Source organism: Pinus tabuliformis, chromosome 6, assembly GCF_031772625.1.
Source record: "Pinus tabuliformis cultivar Carrire ecotype Pingquan chromosome 6, CPIR1, whole genome shotgun sequence".
Lineage (NCBI taxonomy): Eukaryota > Viridiplantae > Streptophyta > Pinopsida > Pinales > Pinaceae > Pinus > Pinus tabuliformis.
The window spans coordinates 137,780,917-137,799,516 of NC_142292.1; the positions used below are offsets into that span (position 1 = coordinate 137,780,917).

General features: G+C 39.4%; 1 pseudogene; it reads left to right on the plus strand.

Moving 5' to 3' along the window:
• Positions 1-1,022: 1,022 nt before the first annotated feature.
• LOC149257748 (protein DETOXIFICATION 16 pseudogene) overlaps positions 1,023-18,600 on the plus strand; it is a 36,202-nt pseudogene continuing 18,624 nt past the window's right edge.

Here is an 18,600-nt window from a genome sequence, read left to right on the forward strand (position 1 = left end):
CACTTGGGTCAAGGAATTCGCCTTGTAATGAGTCAGAGGGTCTTGATCTCCAGGTGGAAGCAAGAATCTCCAAGTGGACTCAAGAACTGAAGATTAACTAAAGTGGGAGAGGACACTAGTCAGCTTCATGTCAGTCTCAAGCTGACTCATCCTTTCTCCAAATCTCCTATATATAGAGCTCTCTCATGAGGTCTAAGGAGGCTGGAATTTTGTGCAAGTAAGGAAGTGCTGTTGGTTTGAGTATAGAACTATTGGGTGATTGCTTTGAAGGAGGTGAAGAGGAGATTTCTTTCTGCTAGGAGGTGTTGCTGGATTGGGCCTATTATGGTTGTAACACTCTCAGAACTTTACTTCTTCTATTAATAAAGTATTTGAGGTTCTTCTATATGCATGTGTCTTTATGGCGAATTGATGCTTGTATATTTGATAATTTTTAATCCTTGAATCAGTTATGGATGTATGCTTCTTGTAGTTTCCTTTCTTTATGCTTTTACAGGATCTTTGTGTAGCTGGGCCGGTGAAAGAGCAAGGAGCTAGGAGCAAGCAGCAAAGAGTAAGGATTGGATCGACTATTAGCGCAAGATAACGGTTAGTAGATCATCCTTCTTTTCTCTCTCTCATCTCATAAAGAAGTAATCTTGAATAGCTTTGCATTCAGTTGTTGCTGAGGTACTATCACCCTTAGAGTGGGATAGGGTCATTTCGTATTAAATACTTTTCCCAACAACACAACACCTGAAGCAAGCATGAGTGTAGATGATTTGACAGAAGCTGTCAATAAACTTAAACTTCGTGCAACAGAAATAAAGGAGGCCAAAGAAAAGCTGGCTAAACTAGAAGAAAAATATGATAAGTCCAAAATGACAGTGGGTGAGATTTCAAGGGAAATCAAAGCCCTGAAGGACATAATCAAAACCTTGGAGAAAGAATTATCCTTGGACAAGGCCTTGGCTGAAATAAAGAAGATCCTGTGGACCAAAATAAATCAGTCAATCACCGGCCAATGGAGGTCAATTCAGGCCATGTACGAACAGGTGGAACTGATTGGCCGTGCTAAGCTTGAAAACCAGAGATCCAAGGCAGCATTAGGAAACATGCCTGAGCAGGCTAACAGAATGATCAACTTTCTGAATCATCAGACTAGGGAAGAGCTGGCAGCACTCCATATCATGAACAGAACAGATGCCATATTAACAGCAAAAAGTGTGCTTACATTGAGAATCCTAGTGCAAATTCTGGAGGCAAGATGTTGGGATATACAGAGGGATGTAGACAGTTTTGATGTAAAGCTTGCAGCACTACAGATTAGAGGATTGCCCAGCCTGCTGACCAGTGCTGGTAAGTTATTAACATGTGACCAATATGCTACCAGGTTAAACAATTTTGTCACAAATCAGCTTACTGCTGCATCAAGTTCTACAGCAGAGGCAGGGCCGCCTACAGGACAGACACTCTACGACAAGCTGCAAAGATTATTTTACTTGGAGCATGAGGTCAGTCATCTGTTTGAGATGCCGCCCAATTATTACAAGTACACAGAGGCCGATGAAATACTTGTCAAAATACAAAGGCATCAGTTGCCTTCTGAGAACTGGTGGTAGGCAATGCTGGCCGTATTGCCCAGGTGATTTCAGTTTTTGCCTCTTTTTGTTCATTTCAAAATCTATGTCAGATACAGGTCAGCAAGAAACACAGGATAAGGCACAGAATGCACAGGACAAAGTAATGAAGGAACGCGCAGGACAAGTGGGAGCAGGTACAAAGCAATAATGCTGAGATGGCATACCTAAGACCTCGGATTTTTCGAGGATGCAACCCGGCCGACTCAAAAGTCAACATTTACTGCTAGAAGAGAACAACTGTTAAATTTGTATTTATTTTAGCATTTACTTTTCATCAACCACTCCTTAAGAGTTGGTAGAGAAGTTATCAGCTATTAACTTCTCGTCTAGATATTTTTGTACCCAATTTTTGTATAAATACCACCCTCTGCATTGTTAAAAGGGTTGGTCGGCTTATGTATTCCAGGAGAGAGTCGCACTGCATACCTGTTACTTTCTATAATCAAAGACTGCTGAAAGCTTGGAGGAATGGTTGTCTGCATTGTGTTTAATTGGTTTAAAGACATGAATATGGAATTCTTGCACTGATGTATGAAACAATAAGTGTTCCTCATCTCTGTCATTTCCATTTCACATATGCTCAAATCACAAAAAGAAAGATTGGTATGGAATTTGCATATCTGCACTCTATGCTTAGTTTCTGTGGTTTCTTAATGTTTTCCTCTTGATTTAGGCATGAATATGAATTCCTTTATGGCTCATTTTTAACCTATTTCACATATGAATGACTGTAAACTAGGAATTCTTAATTGCTCCTAGGCTGAGCTCATTCATTTTCCCTCTGCTAACCAGTTTGGGAGATTCTTTGTTGCCTCTCATCCCTTAGCATTCTTTCCATCATTTAAGGTTGAAAAATTGTTTCATATTCAGTTATCTTGCTCCATGTTAGTCTTGTGACCAAGAAAATGCTCCAGTAGTCCTACTCTTTGACTCCACGCCCAATGGTTTGAATCTTCCAGAACATGCCTTGCCTCTCTGCCTGAGAGTATTCTCCTTCCCACCAAAGTCAAAAGAAAAAAAAACCCTCTAAACTCAATACCTAGCCTAAAATCCTTCTCAACAAAGCTAAATTAGAAAGAGAGATCCCTCTCTGATTGCAAGTGGGCTAGAACTTGCAATCCAAAGTTGGTATGTGGTTACCTTGGCCGTATCCTTTTCCAGAGCTTAAGGACAACCTGAGTGATAACAGAAGTGTCATCAAAATCTCTAAAAAGTTGAAAATGAAAAACAAAGAGCATTACCATAGCCTTTTCCACCATAGTTTGATAAAGGTTGTAATCCTCCATCAATTGGTAGAAAATAACATAACATGGGATACCTTTACTGAAGCAACCTTGCAGAGGCATGAGACTACTTCCCCAAGTCAGTACCAAGACACATCATCACAGCCTATGTAGGTAGGGTCATCAAAAAAGTCAGAGGATGTTCCCAAGGCACCTAGACCTGAAGTGACCAAAACATACTAGAGATGAAAAAGACTTGTGTTTGCTCCTCAAGTTGAGGAAAGACCCAAGCTTTCTACATTGGCACAACAGGGATCACAATTGCAGGATGAGGAGCTAATTGAGCATGATATTGATTTGGTTGACTTGGATGAAGTATATGATCTTTCAACCTTGCAACAAGTTATCAAAGAGAAGGATTCCCAGATCATGGAGGTCCAGGAAAATTTGGAAAGGGCCAAATTTATCATTTCTTTCCTTGAGCAAGAAAACAGTCAACTCACGGTCAAACAATTAATGATGGGAAAAGAGAAATTCAAAATGTTTATGAAAGAGGTAAAAGGTAAAGTAGTACTAGAGCATGATAAGCATGATGAATAGGGGAAGTAGGTTGGAAGGAAGTGGCCTAGGACAATGGGTCTCAAAAAGGCATTGCAGAAAGAAAGAGATCAAAATCCACTAGTAAAGGATTTGAGTAGTGAAGAAAAAATTGCTATGGAAATCAATGAAGATAGGGAATTTTTGCTAGACAAGGTCAATGGTCATGTAGAGAAGCTTCTTTAAAAGGATAATAGGGATAACCATATTTTGAGGCACATGGCCCACCACTACCAAACCAGAAACAGAATTTGCAATATCAACATCAAACAAATGCAAAACAAGTTGAAGGAAACCCTAAAACAAAAAGATGAGAAAGAGAAATTGGAGATGCTTTATAAGGCATCCCTAATAGCATAGTACACCACTTTTTTCACTTTTGGCCCAATTGTGAGAGTTTCTTGAGCATTTTTGGGTTTTGGTGAAATTTGGTGCAAATTCAGGAAATACACTACTTACAGAAACGTAGTGCCTCGGCGCTATGCTTTTTCCTCAGAGATCCAAATGAAAAATGCTTTTCATTTCTAGAAATATTATGGCCTCCTCTTAAAAATCATTTCCTAATATTTTTTAGATAGGGCTCAGATTTTGAGAAAAATGAGAAAAAGGGGTCAAAAATCATCATTTTGACCCTCTTTTTGATAGGCGTTGCACTTCTAGAGACATCTTAGGAGAATACGTTTTTGGAGGCCTTCCCATGGGTCATTTTAAAAAATTCAAGATGTTCTAGAAACTAGAGAGACGAGGCTCATTTACCATTCTTTCATATTTTAATTTTGAATTAAGAAAGGAACCTAAGAATGGATTCAAACTTCGTGTTGCACTTTTGCAATTTTCTGAGATTTTATTTAAAGCAATTCACTGTCTAATATCTTAGGATTTCTAGTTCGATTTGGTTAAAGGACAAATTGGTGAAGTAAATGAATGATAGAGTGAAAGTAAATGAAAATATTATTTACTAATGTATGTATAACCTTTGTTCGATGTAAATTGAGCTTCATTTACGAGGGAAGTTGCAGTCAAAGATAATTTTAGGTTTTGTTTCAACCTCCCTAGACATTAGGGTTTGGCTAGAACCACTCATGTAACCACTCCTAGAGACATGGATTGGACTCATGAAACTAAGGAGAAGTTTTTTTTGGTCTTTATGTATCATTTTCTCATTCACTAGACTAGTTGGATATCTGAGGCAGGACCATTGTAGCCTGTATTTGATATTTTGGAAATCAAAGGACACAATTTGTAGCTATTATATAGGAATTCCTGTGAAGTAATTTTATGCTATTGTTTTTCATCTATTATTACTTTATATGGATGATATTTAGCTTCCTTTTCCATTCATCATCTATTCAACAATTTTCCTTGCATTTGATAAACAAAATTATTGTCACTAAGCTCTGTTTTCATGGAAAATTATCATATGTTATTTTCACTCTTGCTTAATGAATTCATGTCTCATGCTCATTAAGACCTTCATGCTTCATCTAAAAACCATACTACGCCGACAAAATCTAAAATATATCATAAAGTGTTGCTACCTTGCTCCTTCATATCTTTGTTGTTGTAATCCTTTGACCCTCCTCCACAGCTACTTGGTTTTTCCCACTTATCCAGCAACAAAAGACTAAATTTTCCAAAACCTACCCGATCTTAGCTATCTCGCCTAAAATCCTTTACCATCTAGTCATCTCTTGGATGTGATTCCATAGACAGAGCCCTCTCTAGTTTGATAGGGCTAGCTACAAAACTGAAAGCTTGGTCTATGGTTACCTCCGTCGATTTCCTCATCAGCCTGGGACATTGTGGGGGATAACATTTTGGCATCGCTTTCCAGGAAATGATTGTTATATCTTTTTTTCCTCTGGAAAAATCAGTAATATTTCATTGATGATCAGTTTTACATGAGAGTCAGTTTTTACATGATATTTCAGTTCCTTCTTGTATTGCACTACCACGCAGGGTATGCTGTCAGTGTACTATCAGTATGTTCTTGTCATCAAAAATTTCAAAATAATTACAAAAATTTCAGTCTATGTCTGTAGTGCTGTAGACTAAATATAAATATCAGCTATGTTGCTGCACGCTGATCCAGAGTTGGGTACTCTGGATCTATGTAAGGCCGATGGTAAAAAGTCTGCTCCTGCTGATTGATGGTTTCCTTGATTTCCCATGTGCCTCTGTCCATCAACGCTGCCTCCTTGGAAAGCTTGTCGGCACTCCTATTATGCTCCCTGTAGATGTGAGAGATGGATATATGGTTAAATGCAGATTTGAGATCAAGTGCATCATGTAAGATAGTGCTGAGTGAGTGCATGTGACAAATTGCAGTGCCATTTATCCAACTAATGATGAGCTGTGAGTCCCCATAAATGTTGATATTAGCGCAATGGTGTCTCAGGGCGAAATGGAGAAGGTGGCGGAGGGTGATGAGCTCGGCAAAGTTGTTAGTCCCTGCTCCTAAACCGGCTTTGATCCTGAAGTGATGATTTTCGTTTATGTGGAGGATGAATCCTCCACCACAGCTGTGTGTGTTGGCAGCGCCATCGAAGAATGCCCAAGGCATGTTGGAATCAATGGGGGGAGGCGGTCCAGGAAGGCGAGCACGTTTAGGTGGAGGATCAGGCAGTTCTGTTAGCGCAGCAATAATGTTTGCCTCCAACAAGGGCCAATGTATGGGCTTGTTTTCAAATATGATGTTGTTTCGAGATTTCCAGATTGCCCAGTTTACAATGATGGGCAGGTTTATCAATTTCGTCCCACAGTTATTCTTACTCCAATCCGTCCATGCCTTTATCACATCCGGTCCTGTCCATTCGCCAACATATTTTATGTGTGTCTTTATATTGCACCAAACGGTTCTAGTTGCCCGACACTGTAAGAATAAATGGACAATGGTTTCCGAGTCTGCTTTACATAATACGCACCAGTTGGGTCCGTGTAGGCCCCGTTTCATGAGCTGGTCACCTGTGGGGACTTTATTCCTCAATATACACCAGCTGAACAGTCTAGATCGAGGTGAAGCGGATAATTTCCAAAGGCTCTGCCACCAGCTAGCACAGTCTGTTGGTTTTTTGCCCTCAATAAGATGTATGTATCCCTCCTTGGGTGTATAAACACCATGTTCCGCTTTGTGCCATATAAGCTCATCTGGTCCATCTGTAATGTGAATATGCGCTTCCATTAAAGCCTCTCTGTAATCGCCCCAAGTCTCATGCCATCTCTGTGGGATGTTCAGTTGTATCGCAGATTTCCATGCTTGAAATGATTGTTATATCATTCCCAAGGTTAGTTCTATTAGTTCTTTCAAGACTAGCTTTGTGGGTCAGAGATTCCAATATCTGAAGGAAGGATGATTTAAGTAATCACATCAAGTTCAAGACATAAAAAAACTCAGGCTCCTAAAAGATACACAAGGTCAAACCTTGACCTAAATCCACCTACTATTGTTGATGATCCAAAGAAGTTACTTAAGAAACTCAAGACTCGTATTCCTAAAAGTGAACCTAGAAAATTCGTAAAAACTACATCTCTACCTAATCAATTATTGATTGTTGAATATATTTTTTTTGATATTCAATTTGAGAAATATTTGTCTCGATCTAAATCTGAGTCTTCCCTTTCAGAAGTGGCTTTTAATCCCATTATGTTTGATTCCTACCTCCATTTTGCTAAACCTCTCTTTTCTAAAACTAATCACAAGTTGTAGTTAAATTTTGATAAACTTCAAAGCTTAGCAGACCAACTTCAATTCACTATCGAGAAATATTACATTCAATATCAGCTTGAAAACCTGGCTACTACTTCATCCTCTACTTCATCTCAAAACACAACAACTACATCATCTACCATTATTAATTTACCACTATCTCTGCTAGTGTCATCATCCCATCAACACAACCTATTGTAATACCTACACTACCCATTGTAGTACATCTACTACCTCCTGCAGTAGTCATGGCACGATTTTATCCTTTACTATTACCTGGTCAACTTGCTGCCCTACCTTGGAACTATGGTCAAAGAATCCATCCTTTTGATGTAACATAAGAGATTACAACTCAGAAATATGTTGACAAACTAATATATTTTATTGACCTTGAGGAGGATGAGGAGGAGGATGCGAAGATGCGAATGATAGCCCAATTTTCTTTCGGAGATGTGAAGCAAGGGTTTCACAGTTTGGTAGCCAATTCCATCAATAGTTCCAAACAATTGATAGGTTTATTCTTAGTCCGGTGGCATGACAATAAAAATCCATTGCATGTTTTGGCTGATTACAGTGCTATGAAAAGAAACCCAAATGAGATAGTGCGGGAGCTTACAACACATTCAATCTGGTTTATAATTCCATTCCTAATGACATCAAAGCTCCCCTTGGTTTATCCCTCCACTATCGTGATGCCTTCGGTCCAGATATGGAATATCAGCTTAGGGAGAGAGATCCTACAACTTTGGAAGAAATGCAATGCAATGCTATAAGTGTGGAAGCCAATTTTCTTATCAAAAAGTCCAAAATCAAATCGGAGAAACATGAGAAGAAAGTCACCATTAAGGAGGAGCCATCTTCTTCTTCTAAGGTAAAGCTCATGTAACCACTCCTAGAGTCATAGATTTGATCCCTGAGCCTAAGGAGAAGTTGTTTTCAGTCTTTATCTATCATTTTCTCTGTCATTGGACTGGTTCAACATCTGATGAGAGAACCATTGTAGCCTGCAATTGACATTTTGGAAATCAAATGACACAATTTGCAGCTATTATCTAGGAATTCCTGTGAAGTAAGTTTATGATGTTTTTTTCCTTCGTTATTAGTTTATATGAATGATATTTATCTTCCTTTTCCATTCATCATCTCTTCAATAGTTTTCCTTGCAGTTAATAAAGATAAGTATTTTCACTAAGCTCTACTTTCATGGAAAATTATCATATGTTATTTTCACTCTTGCTTAATGAATTCATGTCTCATGCTCATTAATACCTTCATGCTTCATCTGAACACCGTGCTACACCGAAAAGACCTAAAATATATCATAAAAGTGTTGCTACCTTGCTCCTTCATATCTTTGATGTTGTAATCCTCTGACCCTCTGCCATAGCTACCTGGTTTTTCTCCCTTATCCAACAACAAAACCATAAATTTTCCAAAACCTACCTAATCTTAGCTATCTAGGCTAAAATCTTTTATCATCCAGTCATCTCTTGGCTATGATTCCATAGAGAGAACCCTCTTTGGTTTGGTAGGGCTAGCTACAAACTAAAAGCTTGGTTAGTGGTTACCTCCGTTGATTTCCTCATTAGTCTGGGATATTGTGGGGGATAAAAATTATCAAGTTTTTCCCTCTTCCCCGTCATTAACCTATGCTCTCCTGCAACCTTCGAGATATGCTCTCTTTCCCACCATCGAGATGTGTTACATTTCCACTCTCGAACTCTTCTCTCTTGTCATTAAGCTCTCATTGTTTTCCATTTTCGAGCTCTGCTCCTCCAATGTTTTGTCTTCTGACCTCAAGCTCTGTAGATTGTGAATCCTATTCATTTTTGAGTTTGTATTCCGCCTCAAGCTCGGTAAATTATTGCTCTTAAGTCTTGGCTGCTACTATTGTTGACCTCCAAAGTCCACTCCCACCGCTTGTAATTGTCTCTACCTCAATTAGTGTCCAACTTCCAATGTTTTTGTGGGCCTGAAACCTCCATTAATCATTGTCATGGGCTCAACCTCCAATATCCATCATCCAATTTTATTTTTTGTAGCATCTAGCATCCAGTTTTTTGCATTTGCAGCGTCTAGCATGGGTCTAGCGTCCACTTACAATTTGGATGATTTTTATTTTCTTACAACTTCCATAGCCCGTCAACCATCCTCCTCTTTGTGTCCAAGTAAACTACTTCATATAGTTTTAAAAACTATATTTTAATTGTCTTATGTTCTAGAATCTAACATGGCATTAATTTTTTTTTTTGTAAACCATGGAAACTAGTAACCAGTCAAATTTACACAGTAGTTTCAAATGTAGATTCGTCATTTCAAATTTAGATTATCAGAACCATTAAAAATTTAAATTTTAAAACCTTACCTACAGGGCAGAAAAAAAGAATACGGTAAATAAATTAAAACCTAGCAAGCTGCAAGTGCAAAATGATTGATCATGACACCATCCACATTGCAACTGATAGTGATAGTGAATATGATCCTCAAAAAGAAAGTCGCTTTGAATTGAAATGCCATCAATAATGAATGTAACCCATGGTAGTAGTGCAACTAGTGCTAATCTAAGTGCAACCCTATCAAAGTCATTGATACAATATGCAAAGGGGACATTTAATCTGAGCAAACCTCTTTTGTTATATGGTACCAAAATTGTTGGCTCCTAAACCTAACCAAAATGAGGAGAAAAAGAGGTAGGACCCACCATTGGACATGCAATGTTTGTGTCCATTTTTGGGTTGGGATTTATAGTTGCTTTAGGGTGAATCTTTTGGGTGTAGGTGGAAAATGGGTTCAAATGTGTACAAAATTAACCATGCTATCAAAATCAGAGCTCATAAGGTTGCAAATGGTAGCAGATGCAAAGGGAACCTTCTCAAGAAAAAATGTCATGGCTCAATATAATCAAAATATTGATGATGCCACAATTTCAAAAGGAAAATCAAAAGAAAATAAAAATATGCCTCCACCATATCCTCTTGGGAATAAGGGTGCTTGTTCTTGTGTAGTGGGACCAACTCTTGTGGGGATATACAATAAGCTGAAATGTGATTATATAGATGATGACAATGGAATTTTGTGTTTTCCAATGACATTCCTTTCCATGTTAGTCATTATCCTTACTATAAGAATATGGTCAAGGAAATCAAACCAGCATGACCCTCATATGTTTCCCCAGGTGAACATAAGTTGAGGATAGTGATATTAGGAAGGAAAGTAACAAATATTAATGTGAAAAAGGAAAATCTGAGGTATGCATGGGTGAGGGAAGGATGTTCTATTGTTATGGATAGGTGAACAAACATTTCCAATTGCCCACTTATCAAAATCATAGTTACTTTCTGAAAGGGGCCTTTCCTTCTTAGAGCTATTAATCATCCTAGAAAAAGAAAAGATGCAACTTTCTGGTTTGAGCTTCTTTGTGATGCTATAGAAGAGGTTAGCTCTAAAAATGTTGTACATGTTGTGAAAAATGTAGGAGCATTGTGTAGATCAAAAGGGTTAATCATTTAGAGTAAGTACATGCATATTTTTAGACACCTTGATGCATGCATGCACTCAATAATGCACTGAAAGACATTGGAAAATTAAATGGGTATCTAACTTGGTGATAGCTACAAGAAATGTGCATATGCTTATTTTGAATTACCACACCTCCTTAGCCATGTATAGGTCTCATGCGAGGAAGAAGTTCCTCAAGCCTACATGCACTAGATATGTTAGCTGTTTTATTTTATTAGAGATGATGTTGGAGGTGAAATCAACATTGGAGGTCATGGTTGTGACTCTAGATTGAAATAGATGGGTAGAATCAAAGACAAAGGAAGGGAACAAAATCATAATTCAGATATTAGATAATTATGGGTGGACATATTATCATTATTCCATGTCACTCTTACATCCTATAATCGAGCTCATTCACTACACTAACACATATTATCCTATTCTTAGAGAAATATATAAGAGTTTTGATAGTATGTTGCATCAAGTGAGGGTGGCTATTCATCGGAAAGATCCTTCCTTAGAATTTTATATGACCTAGAGTTGACCCAATAGTCAACGTAGGTGATATCGAATGAATACACCTTTTCACATGGTGGAATATGCACTGAAGACAAAATGGTATGTGACTAGTACTGGTATAATGCTTCCCATTAATGATCCAGAGGTCCAAAAAGGATTTCGAGTTGTTATTACAAAGATGTCTAGTTCAAAAGAAGGGAGAACAATTAAGAACAATGGATGCAATTTTCAAGTGTCAATGGTCCCTTCAACAATCCTGATTAAAGGGAAGATCACAATGACTTAGGCCAAGATGACCCCATTGGTTGGTGGACCATGCATAGGTATGATGCTCCAGAGATTCAACAACTTACTATTCCCTTATTGTCTCAAATTTCTAGTTCCTCTGCGAAAAAGAGGAATTGCTCCACATATACCTTCATCCAATCTATCAAGACGAATAAATTTTGCTCTAGGAGAGAAAAGACACTAGTTGCAGTGGATTGTTCTCTACATCTTTCACATAGGAAGACACTAGAGCATTAGAGGGGATTGACAACATGATGGGATGTCGATCCAGAGGATGGTACATGTTACACTAAAATTTGTCACCATGACTATTTGCAGTTAGTATGGCTTCATCAACTGTCATACTATCCTCCTTGGCAAGCCTCATACCTCTGCTCTCCATGTCAAACTCCAAGAAAGAGAGAAAGTCATTAAAAATCTATATATCTCTGGGTACGCAGTTTCTCTTAGCTTTACCTGCATGTACACATCCCAAGTTCACAATACCTGCGTACTTGTACGCTCTGTCTATAAAGGAATGGGTGCGTACTCCTGTAAAGGTCAAAAGGCGCAAGTTTCACTCCCAAAAAGTTACTTGTGGTCATTTCTAGAGCATTCTAGAAGCTTGTTTGATGTGTATGAAGCGCCTCCAGATGGTTCATGTATCCCTACCAAAGAGGAACTTATCCCATCAAGAGGGGAGCCATCCCATCCAAAGAGGGGCTTATCCCATTGATGGTGGACCTGAATAAATTCCTCTAGAGCACTATAAATACAGGCATTGGGCCAAAGGGAGGGGAGGTTGAAAGCTGAACATTCCTAAGGGTAGATGCTGCTGGAATTAGGACTCCCTTGTAAAGCTTGAGAGGAGAGATTCCCATCCTTTCCTAGCCTTATTTAAGAGTGGGTGAGCTGATCAAAGTAAAGGAAAACTCTTGCTGGACCCTAGGAGGGACTTGCACAACACCAAGGCTCAAGTTGTAATGGTTCCTTTTGTTTCCTTTTAATACAAATGAACTCATTTTTCTCAACAGATTGTTATTCATGATTTGTTTCATATACTCCTTGGTCTGTATGATGGATATGTATTGTTTTATGAGTTTATCAGGTGCTATTTAATCTTTTGGCTTGTTAGTGAATGCAGGTTTCGAAGAGAAGGAGGAGCTCATCCGGATCAGCGAGGCTGGACTACTACAAAGCGTTGGACTAAAGGTATGTTAAGATCCCCTGATTACTTGTATTCTCAATGCATGTTTAGAGAAAGGTAGTGTTTATTTGTCTTGTTTTTCACTAGAAAGCTTTTGCTTCTAGGGAGGTCGGTTGTGTCCGCACTGTCGACTCTTTCCGCATGACAAAATGGCGACCATACTGGGGAATCCATTGATGTGAATGATTTTTTCTTTGTATGAATTTTTGATCTGAGAAAAGTCGTTTGTTTTCTGGTTTTTGGCTGTCTGACTGTGTATTTGGGTGGGCTAGCTTAGGGTTAAATTAGATTTTAGTTTTTCTCTGTTTTGCTAGAAGTACGCAGTCTCTGAGTTGAGCACGGTGTGTACCTGTACGCATTGTCGCTTTGTGCACAGAGCGTACCCGCACCTGTGCAAACAGGTCGCCTGCGTACCCTGTCAAAATTAAGAAAATTTCAATTTTCTTTTTTTTTTCCTTTTAAGATATTGTTTTTAATTTGTTTTTTCTGCCCAGATCGACTGGTTTTCTGCCATAAATCTTCACCTAAGCTTGTTTCATCAGTGTCGAGAGTTTTAGTGAAATTCATAGAGGTTTTTCCTTAGGGTTTGATTTTTAATTGGTCCTGTAGTGACTTTGGCATTAGAGGTTGTCAAACTTTGGATCTCCTTGGTTTTTTTCAGTCCTCTTAGGAGTCGGGCCTGTCATAGAATTCACCCTTGTGAGAGACCTACCTTTGTGTCTTCTCTTTGCGAATCTCGAAAAAGTTTGTTGTTTGAACTTTGAATTTTATTCTTGAGAAAAGAACAAAAGATTTTGATTTTTGTTTTTGACTGGTTTTTGGTTCTGCATTAACTAGTCCTTAGTTACATTTTGACTGAGTAAAACATCCGGGAATCATCTTTAGTAAGATTTTGACTCGTTAGATTTACTTTTAGGTGCTTTTCTCTTAGATTTTCTTTTGAGTGAAATTGAGTTGATTTGATTGCCATAGCTTTTTTTTTTTAAATTTGATTTTTGTTAAAGTAAGTTTTACATGCTTTATTAATTAGGAAAAAATACAAAAATATCTTTTGAAGGAAATTTTGCTTTGGTAGCATTTGAGTCTTTGAAAGAAAAAGGAATTTTCGTGAAGTGATTAGTGGTCATGTGTCGTATGTTTTGAAAAGATAAAGAGTTTGTTTCTTTGTTTTTCATTGCCAAGAAATTTGTCTTTATATCAATTTTGCATTCTCCAACTCTCTTAGCTAGGGAATTCATTGAAAAAGGAAAAATTAGTATAAATCATCCTAAGTGCATCTTTTTAGTGGATTTCGGTCGAGTCTACACACCATCAGTTTCATCTCCACTACCTTTTGTCTTAAAGAAAAGCCATAAAAATTAACGCTTAAAGTAAAATCAATTTAGTAACTTTTATTTACTAGGGCTCTGAAACACCAATATAGATCAGGATAGTGTCTTGGAGTAGGAGAGTAATTAACTCTCCAAGACAGAAAAACCAAACAAGTAGCTCATCTTGTGGTAGGATAAATCCAACTGTTTCATTTGTACTCTGGGAAAGCTCCTCTTAAAGGAGAAGCACGAGCTCGTGTCCGAACCAGTGAGGGGATCAATCCTCCCTCGTTGGGAACGACGCCAGACACGCACGTATTACAAATGGTAAACCTCGGATTAACCATTGTCGAGGAGCCAGGGGTCACTTGTCGGTAAACCTTGGATTATTGTCAAGGAGCCGACAAGGGGATTGAGCTTGATACTCTGCCCTTGGGTGTTGTCAGAGCGTAGACTGTTCCCCCAGGTGCATTTGTTGCTATTGGTAACCTTAGTGACCATTATCTTTAGGATTCTACCGAGGTGATGGTGGAGGGAAGATCCCATTGTACCTGGAGCAGACGTCGGCTAGACTCACTTGGATTTTCCGGGGGGTTCACTTCACTCGAGACGGTTAAAGTGGAGGAACTTGTGCCGGTCTATTCATTAAACAGGTTGCCGGGGTAACTGTTCTGCCCACCACTTCTGTACTGAATTCGGCGATGTTGGGTTTCATCTCCAACTAGTGTTTTCGGTCCGGAAGGCTACTATTTGTGTATGGTTTGACGCCCTAGATTCTTTAGGCGTGTGATTCAAATTTGTTTGGTTCTTTAGAGACTTTAGGTGGTTTGCTTTGAGATTTTACTTTGTTTGTGTGTGCAGTAGTTAAAAGTTTTTAACTGTGGCTGAATTACCGAGATAGTCCCGTAGACTTCGGGGCAAGTCTCCTGAGATTGTTACCGTGGCCGATTTGCTGAGGAGGTCCCGTAGATTGCGGGGCGAACCTCCTGAAGAGGTCCCGAGTCATTACGAAGGTTTGAAGGTCCTTGTAACTCCGAGTGGCAGTAAAGTAGGTTCACCTGAAGAAGGAGAATCGTCATTGGTAGTCCATCGAGATTACCAAGGTCTAGAAACAGGTTATAATCCTGAAGCTGTTGCAGTTTCCAAGCTTGCTGGTAGTTTTTCATCTACTAGTGATATATGCGAAGAACCTGAAATATCTGAACCTGTTACTCCAACTTCTAGTGCACCTGATTCACCTAGAGTAGAAAGAGTCATCACCGAAAATCTTCCTGCTGGTTTGATAGCTATTGAAGAAGTTGCTCCAGAGGAAGAATTTGGCGTATCTATCCTTGGAGATCAACCTACTATTGATCTAAGGGAGCGTGAATCTATCTTTTACAGTCCTCCTAGAAGTACTACTTGGTACCTTTCGTTAACCAATTATTTAGACAACTCAGGGATAAGTTTTTCTCCACCTCGAACTCCTTTTCCACCTGGAGGTATTTATACTCCTGTAAATATGTCTGGTCAGTCATCCGTATTCATTCAATCTCCTAAATCTTTCTTGTATGACAGTCCTTCTGTTCCCTCCGGGTATCAGTCACTTTCTGGTACTTTTGCGGGAGCATCTCCTCAACCCATTGAACATGGGTTATTAGCTAGAAACAATGGTAATAAACCGTTGGGTGTAGGAGACATTTACATGATGTCAGGTTCAGTTCCCGGTTCTCAACCTCAAGGTTGTCAATTACCGCCTGGGGGACAGCCTCAATTAACGCCTGGGGGGCAACCTCAAGGTACACAAATTGCGTCTGGGGGGCAACCTCAAGGACAGTATGTACCCATAGTACAATACATTCCTCAAGGTCAACCCCAGCCTCAATATGTACCCCAGGGTCAACCTCAATTTTAGTATTTACCTTAAGGGTATCAACCTCAAGGTCAAGGTCAACCCCAGTATCAGTATTTACCTCAAGGTTATCAACCTCAAGGTCAATACTCGAGTCAAGGTTATCAACCACCTTGATGAGCCCCAATTTTGGTACAATTTGGGCTCATTTTGGCCTATTCTACTTGCTCAAACCATTCATTTTTTATTGCTTATGCATGCATTTCTTAGTTTATTCATGTTGTTTATAGGAAGAAGGGTAGTCACTCTCTCTACGTGACTGATGCATTTTGATTCCAGGTTTTGGCATTAAAAGGGAGCAAAAGACAACGAAAAAGGAGTTAAGGAAACAATGAGGTGGCACTGCGGGTTTTGGGAGAGGATGTCCACGGTTCTAGGGACATCCCTCGTGATTCCCATCAAGAACTCCGAGCTCTAATCCATCTCCCCTCCGAGCTTAAAAAACGGCCAGCTGTTCTACAGGAACAGCAGTTATAAACTGCTCTACAGGAACAGCAATTATGACCATCCTACAGGATCAGCAGTTAAACTCTAGTTGGACAGCCGAGCTCCTAAAATGTAGGACACTTGTTGGATCATTGTTTTTGTATAAGTATGAAGGCTTTAGCCTTAGATAGGTTGTTGAAACTCTCGTATTGCTATTGTAATTTTGGAGCATAGTTCAGTTTTTGTTCCTTTTTGTAAGCCAATTTGGCATGATATCAGTTATGAATAAAGAAGGCAGTTTGTGATCTAGTTCTGAGTTTTTCTCAAGGAGACTATAGCTCTCAGGTTAGGGCCCAACCTGAGAGCCATAGATCCCCTCTGCTGTAGTGTTGTTTCCATTTCATTTCAGCACTGTGAGCTTTCCATTTACACATGCAATTCGAATTACAGGTTGTTGAGTTGGTCTTTTTCATGAGTTAGATAGGAGATTGCTTATAGTGAGTTTGTTTACAGTTGTTTAGTGTAGCAGAGGATAGATATAGTCCATTGGAGCTCCAACAAAAAGGTTGTTAAGGCTCACTGCCGTCTCATCTGGGATTGGAGTGAAGTCCATGATTAACCACCAAAAATACGCATTTCTTTATTCCATGATTGCTGCAACCACAGTCACGTTAAGTTAGATGCTTCCACATGATTCGCACCTGCACCACACTTCCTTACCATAGCTGCATGCACGTTCTTTTTCACGTTTAGATTGCTGCTCATTGAATTTACAAGCACAAGTAGTTTAGGATTGATGCATTTTTGGTTAAGTGACAGTCATAAGCATTTGTTTCACTTACACTGCTCTCTCTCGTTCCATCACTTTGTCCTCCATCCTGATCACGCATGCAGACATCTCTTTGACCCCTGCTCCGCTCCGTTACCTCACAAAGTCTTTCACTCCTCACTTATTTCCATTCTCTAGCCTTTTGTTGACATAGCCCTTCACCTTCCATCCTCCTCCCTGCACTCACTTCCCATCCTAATCTTCCACTTCTAAAGCCATCACCAGCCTCATCCCTACCTTACACATCTCCCTCTACCATTTCATCATCCCTCCATCACTCCAAACACTCACGGTAGGTCATCCTGTAGCCATTTATAGACATCCTGCAGAAAACAGAGTATCCTGTAGGATTCTCCACAGCCATCCTGTAGGAGGCCACTCTCTCGGTTGCTGAGCATCTGAATGCGAGGAACCTCTGTGGATGGGTGCTAAGGATCCCTAGGGACCTCTTCTAGCCTCCCCAACCTATCCCACGCTTTCCTTCCTTCTCCATCCCATCTGCACAACCAAACCCTAGTTAGCTCAAGATCACCATCATCCCACACACTTAAAAGAAAATACAAAAACATAACTTTCATGATGCAAGTAGTTTAGAACGATGCATTTTCATTTATCAGAGGTAGTGACAGCATTGGTAGAAGCTTCATTCACATTTCTTGCATTGTAGAGGTTAGACTAGTTAAATTAGGGTTTCCTAGGTTTACATGCTTTGATTTGCTTTCAGTTCATTTTTGTCAAGTAGAGTAGCTTTCCTTTGAGATTAGCTTTCGTCCATCAATTAGCAAGCTTCTTCTGAGAGCCTATAGAAGTTGGCTTGAGCCCTAGCGGACTTGTGCCAGCTGACCAAGTGACAGCTGCGACAAGAGCTAGTACTTGTGCATATAGCACCGTCGCTTCCAAGTTTGTACGAACTACCGGGTTGATAAAATGAGAGACAGGAAGCCCCAGGAGTTGTAGCATTATTGCTACAATACTGGAGCTCACCATCCTTTTTGGTGCCGTTGCCGGGGAAGCGTCAGAGTATTAGTAATTGTTTCTTTTCTTCTACTTCCATACTCTTACTTCTGCTCAGTAGTTTACTTCATTTCCCTTTTTGCAAAAGTAGCTTAGCATTTCTTGCTTTCCTAGATTAGCATTTCCTGCTTTCCTAGATTAATATTTCTTGCTTTCCTAGATTAGCTTTCCAATTTTGCAATTTCATTTGAGCAATATAGTTAGTTGTAGATCACTTTGTTTCAGTTTTGCAGGTACCAAAGAAAAAAACAAAAGCACTCAAAACAAAAGAAACAAAAGTCCTTTCCATTTCATGCCTCGTAGGAACCGTGATAGATCAGGCAAATTCCTACCAAACACCCCCACCACATCACTGAGTCACCCTTCACTCTTCTTTGGTGACCGTGACCCAGAGGAACCTATAGGTGAACATCCAAAGATATACCAAGACCCTATAGAAGAAGAAGAGTTAGAGACCACTCCATCTGTAGCTATGGCTGACAATAGAG